The sequence below is a fragment of the Octodon degus genome, unplaced genomic scaffold (genome assembly GCF_000260255.1).
Source record: "Octodon degus isolate 3935 unplaced genomic scaffold, OctDeg1.0 scaffold00341, whole genome shotgun sequence".
Taxonomy (NCBI): domain Eukaryota; kingdom Metazoa; phylum Chordata; class Mammalia; order Rodentia; family Octodontidae; genus Octodon; species Octodon degus.
In genome coordinates this window covers 1,188,844-1,197,452 of record NW_004524917.1, presented here as the reverse complement: position 1 = coordinate 1,197,452, position 8,609 = coordinate 1,188,844, and the positions used below count along the sequence as shown (strand labels likewise).

General features: G+C 36.8%; 1 pseudogene; it reads right to left on the bottom strand.

Moving 5' to 3' along the window:
- Positions 1-2,225: 2,225 nt before the first annotated feature.
- LOC101580885 lies at positions 2,226-7,944 on the bottom strand (annotated as a pseudogene).
- Positions 7,945-8,609: the final 665 nt, after the last annotated feature.

The following is an 8,609-nucleotide window of genomic DNA, read 5'->3' as shown; positions in this document are numbered from 1 at the left end:
TTTTTTTTTTTTTTTTTGAGGAACTGGGATTGAATTCAGGCCCTTGTGCTTGTCAGGGAAGTGCTTATTCTACTGAGCCATCTCCCCAGCTCTAACTAGCAGTTCTAACAGTTTGGGGATAGGATATTGCACAAAGTTCTAGTATGTGGTGGATATGGACAGTGTCCATGATGCTTACTGGTGGCCAGGTGTCACTTGTGGAACTGAGTTACTTCTATATCCTTCATATCTACCCTGTACACTCAAATAGAATCATGACCCATAGGGTGCAGTAAAAGTCCATTTGTAGAGTATGCTTATGAAAATATTTTGCTGCTGTATACAAAAGAATAACTGAAAGACTGCTTTTGTATACCTCTTTTTCTCCTGTATTTAATTGTTTGCCCTATTTGGTGGGTTCTTTCCATTCTCATTCATGAGTAGTGGTCATTTTGATCCATTTCTAGAATATCTTTTAGTTCTATGTAGGCTTGGCTTTGTCATCATGAAATTCTTTAGTTACTCTTTGTCATGGAAGTATTTCATGTCTCCATTATACTTGAAAGAGAGTTTTGTAGTGTGTATCAGTCTGGGTTGAAATTTGGTTTCTTGCAAGACTTGAGTACTTTGCTCCATGCTCTCCTTGACTTGATGGTGTTGAAGAGAAATCTGCTGTTACTCTGATGGGTTTTCCTTTAAATGTGATCTGTTTCTTTTCTTTAGTGGCTTTTAGTATACTGTTCCTGTGCTGAATTTCTGGGATCTTGATTATTATATGTCTGGGTGTGGTTTTAATTGGGTTGATGTTATTTGGAGTTCTATATGCTTCAGTTAGCTACATGTCAGATTGTTTTCCCATATTTGGGAAGTTTTCTGCTATTATTTCTGTCCATATTCTTTTTATATCCTTTGTATTGACTCCTTCTTTCTCATTGATGTCTATTAGTCTTACGATGTTTATCTTTGCATCCTTTTGCAGATGTTGAATTATATTTTCCTGCATCCTGTTTTTTTTTTTTTTTTTTTTTTTTTTTTTTTTGTGGAACCGGGGATTGAACTCAGGCTCTTGTATTGCTAGGCAAACAATTATTCAACTGAGCCATCTCCCCAGCACCCCCTGCTTGTTTTTAAGAGATCTTTTCTTACCTTTTCACTAGCTGCAATGGTGTCTTCAAGGTCTGAAAGTCTATTTTCATTTTCATTCAAACGATTTTTCCAGCTTGTGTTTGAGGTTTTAATTTCCTGCATATCACTTTGAATCTGCTTCATGCATTCTATTTCTTTCCTATATTGCTCATTCAAGTATTCTATATTTTTTTCTATTTTCCTCTATTTTTTTAATCAGTGTCTTCTTTAGAAGCACTTCATACTTCTTTCATTATAGTTATCATTTCCTTTTTTACTTCAGACATTATTTTTTATTTTGTTGAGAAACAAATAGCAATGAGACAGTTTCAAAACTAATTAATAGGAGAGTTTCAATAATTAAACATTGTACATTGTTATCTTCTTAGTGGTTATCCATAGTACAAGATGAAGACAGGATATCCTGTCCAAACACTATTAGTACAGATATTTCTTCTCATTGAAATAAGTAAAAGTAGCTGCAGACATTATTTCTGATCTGATTTTCCTCTATACCTTTCTGCAGTTGTTTCTTTACTTCAGATGCTATTATTTCAGAGATTTCAGGTGTGTGATTTCCAATCTCTTCTATTCTATTGTCTCCTGCATTTTTTTTCTGAGTAGGCTTGGGGCCTGATAATGCATTCTTCTGACTTGTGGTGTAGAGCTTAGGTGTAGTTATTACTTTAGCACCATGTCTTGATCTACCAAGTTCAAACTCATCCAGGTGGGTGTGGCTTGGTTGGCTTGGCTGTGCTCCACTTCTTCCTGCTGCAGTTCTTGGAAATGGACCCATTGTGCCACTCTGGCAATATGATCTGTCCTGGATCAGCTGGGTGGGTCTAGCCTGTAGCCTCTTTTCAGGGAGTTCTGCCACTGAATTCCACACCAGGCCTGTATGCTGGTTCTGGGATGTGGGTTGAATGAGGATCCAGCAGGCCCCAGGTGGTCCCACTCATACCCCAGGGCTGGGTTCAATGAGGATCCAACAGGCCCAGGGTAGCCTCACTCACACAACAGGGCTGGGTCTCAAATAAATTTTTCTTCGGCTCAAACCATGACAACTTTCTGCCCAAGCACTCCAAAACTTATTTTCTTAGTCTTGTCCATGATATTCAAACTTATGCCATATATATGAAAGTGTTGATGTTGGATTTAGCTCTTCTGATATATTTATGCTCTATTATCCATTCTATTTGCTGTATTATTTTCTTTTGTGGTAAGAATATATTTTTCAAAATGTCTACTAATTCAGTCTGCAGTTGAGCATTACTAATTTTCTTTCTCATTTTCATTATTTGTATGATAGCTTCTTAGATTCTCAATATTCTAAGTTGAACTATTCCTTCATTCTCTTCTTCTTCCCTCATCCTTTCTGTAGTGAGTTGCAAGCATCCAGTCAAGTTGATTTTACCCCTTTTCTGAACTTCTGCCTTTTTTATTAAACTGAACTCCTGGTTTACTGAGAAGAGGGTACCTTCTGTGAAGTCTGTGGGTGAGCTGATTTGAGGTTTGTATAGAAAAACTTGCTGTTTGAACTTTGGGAAAGCTACTAAAAACCATAAAGTCCTTCTATGTTCAGGATCAGGGAGTTCAGTCACTAGTTGTAGATTTTCAAAGCTTATTTTTTCTCTGTGTCTTTGTTTCCATGCAAACAGAACAGCCACCTGAAATGTGGTTACCTCTAAATCATACAGACCTACTTCATTCTGAAATGTTATAATTCCATTTGATATGAGATATGCCAGTGTAATTTTCTACCACTATGATTTTTTTTGGTAAAATTCTTCTACTTCAGGTATCAAATCCTCCAGTTCAGTAGGAAGTGAAACAGACTTTCTCAGAGGTTCCTGACCAGGCACCAGCATTCAGAATTTTTGTATTAACAGAATCAGCTGGTAAAGCCAACTTATTGTCTTTGTGCATTTCCTTAAAAGCTTCGTTCAGATCTTCAGATAATTTTATGACCCAAAACATTCTAGTAAGCTTATTTACATAATCTGCTGGCATACCAATTTCTCTTAACCACGCTACCTATTTTTCTTCAATTTCGCTATCGGCAAAGAGGTCTAATATAAGACATGTCAAATAAGCTTCGTGGTACCTCATGAAAATCTCTTTGTTTTGTACATATTTAAGTACCAAGAATGCTTCTTTAAGCTTTGCTTCAATCTCTTCAGATGTTAGTTTTTTACTTAATGGTGTTTTTCTCAGCAGCGTGTCACAGTAATTGGCAAGTAACTCAGGGCACTTAGATTCAGGTTGAGTTTTCAACCTCACTCTTTTCTGCTTCAAAGGTAATTCAAGTTTAAACATGGTAGCATCATTCACAACAGCTTTATATACCTTATCTCTTACAGTAGGAAATTGTGGATCATCCTGAAAAGCTTCTTTGACAAGTTTACTAAATCTATTAAATAGTGTAAGTAACTGCTCAACATATTTCTCAGAGTCAGTGTTAATAGTTTCAGCAGCTGCTACCATATCTGCCAGGACAGCACTTATAATGTGTTCCTCCAAGGCTTTCAGCATTGGCAGTATCCCATTAGGAACTTTATCCATCAATGAAAACATTACATGTAATTTTTCAGGGGGCCTGCCCCTTAGCTCAAAGGTGCTTCAACAAAGCAGTCAGGCTCAGGTTGCTGTGGTTTGATCCCCACAACTCAAGCCAGTCAAACTTGCCTTGAAGGCATTCAGAGCAAAAAAAAATGTAATTTTTCAGTTTCATTTTGCTTAATCATGCCTTGGCACTCTGCTAAGATGGTCTCTTTAAATGACATCTCCAAGGCATTTACATAGCATTCCATGAGAGCTTCAACAGAGTTACATTCCCACCTTGTTTGTAAATAACATAATGCTCATTTTTCTTCTTCTTTTAGTTTAGAATCTACATATTTCTTATAATTCTGTATACCATTTTTCTGTAAATATGAGGGTGCCAGTGTTCTATAAAATCTTTCTGTTGAATCCAAGTAAGCCTTCCCAAAATTATCCCTATAACCTGAAGCTTATTCTCTGGATTAGAACAAAGGTTAACATAGGATTCTGTTACTCCAATGATCGCTGAGAATCAAAAGCTTCTCCTATTCTTTCAGCATGTACCAGCTTCATTGCACTATCTTGTAATCTGTTTTTAATATTTGAAAAAATTGGGACCCTCACTCGAGCCAGCGTGCAGGCTCGGTATGTGAGTGAGACCACTCGGGGCCCTCTGGACTCTCACTCCAGCCAGTGCTCAGGCCCAGTATGTGAGTGGAAATTCAACCATCAGATAGGCCCAGTGTGAAACCCTGTAGCAGAACTCCCTGCAGAGAGGCTAGAGGCAAGACTCACCCAGCTGATCAAGGAACAGAACATCTTGCCAGAGGGGCAGAGTGGGTTCACTTCCAAGGGCTGCAGCAGGAAAAAGTGGAGCACAGCAGCCAGACCCAAGCCACACTCATGTGGACCAGTTTGAACTTGGTAGATCCAGATCTGGTACTAAGGTAATAACTCTACCAAAGGTCTGCACCAAATGTCAAAAGACAGTGCTATACAGTTTAACAGTAACCCACAACCATTGGACCAACTAGACAGTGCTATACAAAATGACAAAGAGAATGAGAAAAATGCATTTGCAGGCCCTGAGCCCACTCAGAACAAATGCAGGAGACAATAGCAAAGAAGAAATTGGAAATCGCACACTTGAAATCTCTGAAATAATACCATCAGAAATAAAGTAACAATTGCAGAAAGGTATAGAGGAAAATCAGATCAGAAATAATTACTGAAGTAAAAAAAAATAACTATAATGAAAGAAGTATTGTTTCTAAAGAAGACAGAAAACTTCCCAAATTTGGGAAAACAATCTGACATGTAGCTAACTGAAGCATATAGAACTCCAAATAACATCAACCCAATTAAAACCACACCCAGACATACCATAATCATGATCCCAGATATTCAGCACAGGAACAGTATACTAAAAGCCACTAAAGAAAACAAACAGATCACATTTAAAGGAAAACCCATCAGAGTAACAGCAGATTTCTCTTCACAAACCATCAAGTCAGGAAGAGCATGCAGCAAAGTACTCAAGTCTTACAAGAAACTAAATTTCAACCCAGACTGATACACCCTACAAAACTCTCAAGTTTAAAGGTGAAGTGAAATATTTCAATGACAAAGAATAACAAAAGACTTTCATGATGACAAGGCCAACCCTACACAGTCTAATAAAAGATATTCTAGAAAGGGATCAAAAGGACCACTACTCCATGAATGAGAATGGAAAGAACCCACCAAGTAGGGCAAACAATTAAATACAGGAGAAAAAGAAGCACACAAAAGCAGTCTTTCAGTTATTCTTTTGTATACAGCAGCAAAATATTTTCATAAGCATACTCTACAAATGGACTTCTCCCGCACCCAATGGGTCATGATTCTGTCTGGGTCTACAGGGTAGATATGAAGGAAATAGTGGCTCAGTCCCACAAATGACACATGGCCACGAGTAAACATCATGGACACTGTCCATGTCCACCACATATTAGAACTTTTTGTATTTCCATTTTCCATTGGCTTTATATTACTTCTTCCTTGTCTTTTGCACACACACACCTACACACACACACACACACACACACACACACACACACGAAAACAATGTGTATAACCCAATATAAGATTGATACTTTTTCGTCAAAATCTTTGACCTTTAAATGGGTTCATCTAATATATTTTATGTAGTCCTGCAATAACTATCATTTTGAGAGGTCTTTATTCTTTATCCAGGACCATACAGCAACTTCTCTTGCCTTCTGAATTATGCTCTTTGTTATTTTGCATATGCTACACCTAGAGATATTAGACTATTTTGAGTTTGTATAACTGGAAAATAATTTACTTTTAGTTTTCAAAGGTATGTTTGCTAAGTATAAAATTCAAAGAGGACAGATCTTTTTTTTCAGTCCTTTGAATAAATAAGTCTAGTTCCTTACCTACTTGCTTTTTTAAAATTTCTGAATGTGGAATAAGATGCTATTTAATTTTGTTCTTTCATAGCTAATATTTTTATGTATATGCTTTAATTATTTTTTTCTTAACAATTAGTTTTGGACAATTTCATTTTTGTGTATCTTGGCATGATATTATTCAAATTTCTTGTGCAAAAGGTTTGTTTTTCTTAGAAATGCAGTGTAATAGTTTTAACTAAATTCAGAAATTTTAAATCTTTAAATATTTATTGCCTACCTCCTTCTACTTAGGAATTCTAATTATTTGAATATAATTTTCTTGATTTTGGCACAGAATGAACTATTATATGACTGATTTATAAACTCTTCATGTTTATTTTATTTTATTTTTTTTATTCTTTATGAGCATTTAATTTTTATACTTAACAGTTTTACATATGCACATGTTTAGATAGATACACACATATGGGTATAAGAACAGACACAACACAGAATGAAACACCGGATAACTGTTTTTGCAGGTTGATAAATACATTATTTGTGTACATTTCTCCAGAGAAACACTCATAGAATAAGACTTTGTGAGGTTCTGAATATTAGTAGTACAAGTGAGTTACTATGCCTATTTCACTCCTTAATATGAGACATTATGTGACTAATGTGCCTTTCTTTTTTTTTCTGAAATTGTTAACTTTAATTCAAAGATTTTTACATAGTGTTGTAGTATTACCTACTCTTCCATCCCATCACCCTAATGAGGATTTGTCTTACCGTGTCTTTGTATTCACTCACTATTACTTGACAAAGTTTGAATTTTACTCTGGCAGAAGTTTTAGATTTTTAGTTCTAAGACAGTCATGGTACTGTATATAGTAACTTAATTACTTATGGAGTAATAGAAAACAAGTAATATAACCAAAAGAGGTAAAAAATTTTATATCTTATTTATGTTTAATCTTTTTATAATGTTGTATCCAAGTAATCACCTTCTCTTACAACATTACTCATAAGCAATTCTGAGAGTCAAATTTGAGAAGTAATGTAGAGTCAGTGCAAAGAAAAACATTGAGTACCAGAGTTTTCATGTTTATTTTAGATAATTTTATTGCTATATTCATTTAAGTTTGTAAATAATGTTTTTACAATGTGCAATCTATTATTAATGAAGATAAATAAAAAATATACTAAAAAAATGGATTCATTCCATGTATCAAGCATGATCTTTCACACAATACTATCTTCCACATTTTTTTTTCTTATTGCTGCCCTGTTTACCCATTATAGTAATCTCTAGTTGACAAAAGGGTTTTGTGGGGCTGGAGAGATGGCTCAGTGGTCCAAAGCACCTACTTAGAACAAGCTTTGCAAAGCACAGGGACCTTGGTTCAATCCCCCAGCACCACAAGCCAGCCAGCCCCGCCCCCTGGTGGGCTGAGCTGGCTACACACACACACACACACACACACACACACACACAAATAAATAATTTTTTTTTTTAAAAAAAGGGTTATGGTAAAATATCACACCGTGTAAAGAATTTCTGCCATTCAACAATATATGGTTTTAGCAAAACCGTGTCATCTTGATGGCTCAATACTGGGAAAACAGATAAAACCATTGTTGTTTTGTGCCAGCTTCCTGGTGTAAAAGCTTCAAATAAATTGGGCGCGTAAAATCCCACTTGTCTTCAAATTGAAGAGAATCTTTATTCTGTAGCAGATTAGAGTAGCCATCTTCCTGCAACTTCAGCCCTCCACCTGCTCGCCAGAATCAGCGAGACTGCGAGGCTGGGGGCCAGGCCCCAGGCTGAGGTTGGGACACCACCTTCTGGGTCACTGGCGCCTCTCCACTCGGCAGTGCGCATATGCACACTCAGGGCCATGGCAGCGGTCGTGGGACCCTCACTCTAGCCAGCGCCCAGGCCTGGTGTGTCTGTGGAAATTCCTCCATCAGACAGGCCTGGTGTGGAACCCTGTGGCAGAACACCCTGAAGACAGGCTAGAGGTCTAGTCGCGGGATAGGATGAGGGGCACGGAGCCCACCTGACTCCTCTAAGCCTCAGTTCCCAGCTCCTTCGAAAGAGCTTTTGCTGGTGCACCTGCGGCAACCACTGTGGCCACAGGCAGCAAATCTCTCCAAAGATTATTTACTTTGATTGTCTGGTATCTATGACAGAGACTTCCACTCCTGTGTTATAGATAAGAAAAGTAAGACTCCAGATTTTTTTTTTTTACAGGAAGCCTTTCATGATATTTCAGATCAGTATTATTATTATTATTTTTATTATTTTTATTATTGGCAGAATGGGGATTGAACTCAGACCCTTGTGCTTGCTAGGGAAGCACTTATTCTACTGAGCCATCTCCCCAGCCCCTCAAATCAGTATTATTAGTGGCAAAATATTTTTGAAAGATTGAATCCTAATTTACTCTCACCTGGAATTAAAAACCTCAGTTCATACATATATTATTCTGATTCTGCAAATCTAAGACACCATTTATAATAAATCCTTAACCACTATTAAACTCTTTTTTTTTTTTTTTTTTT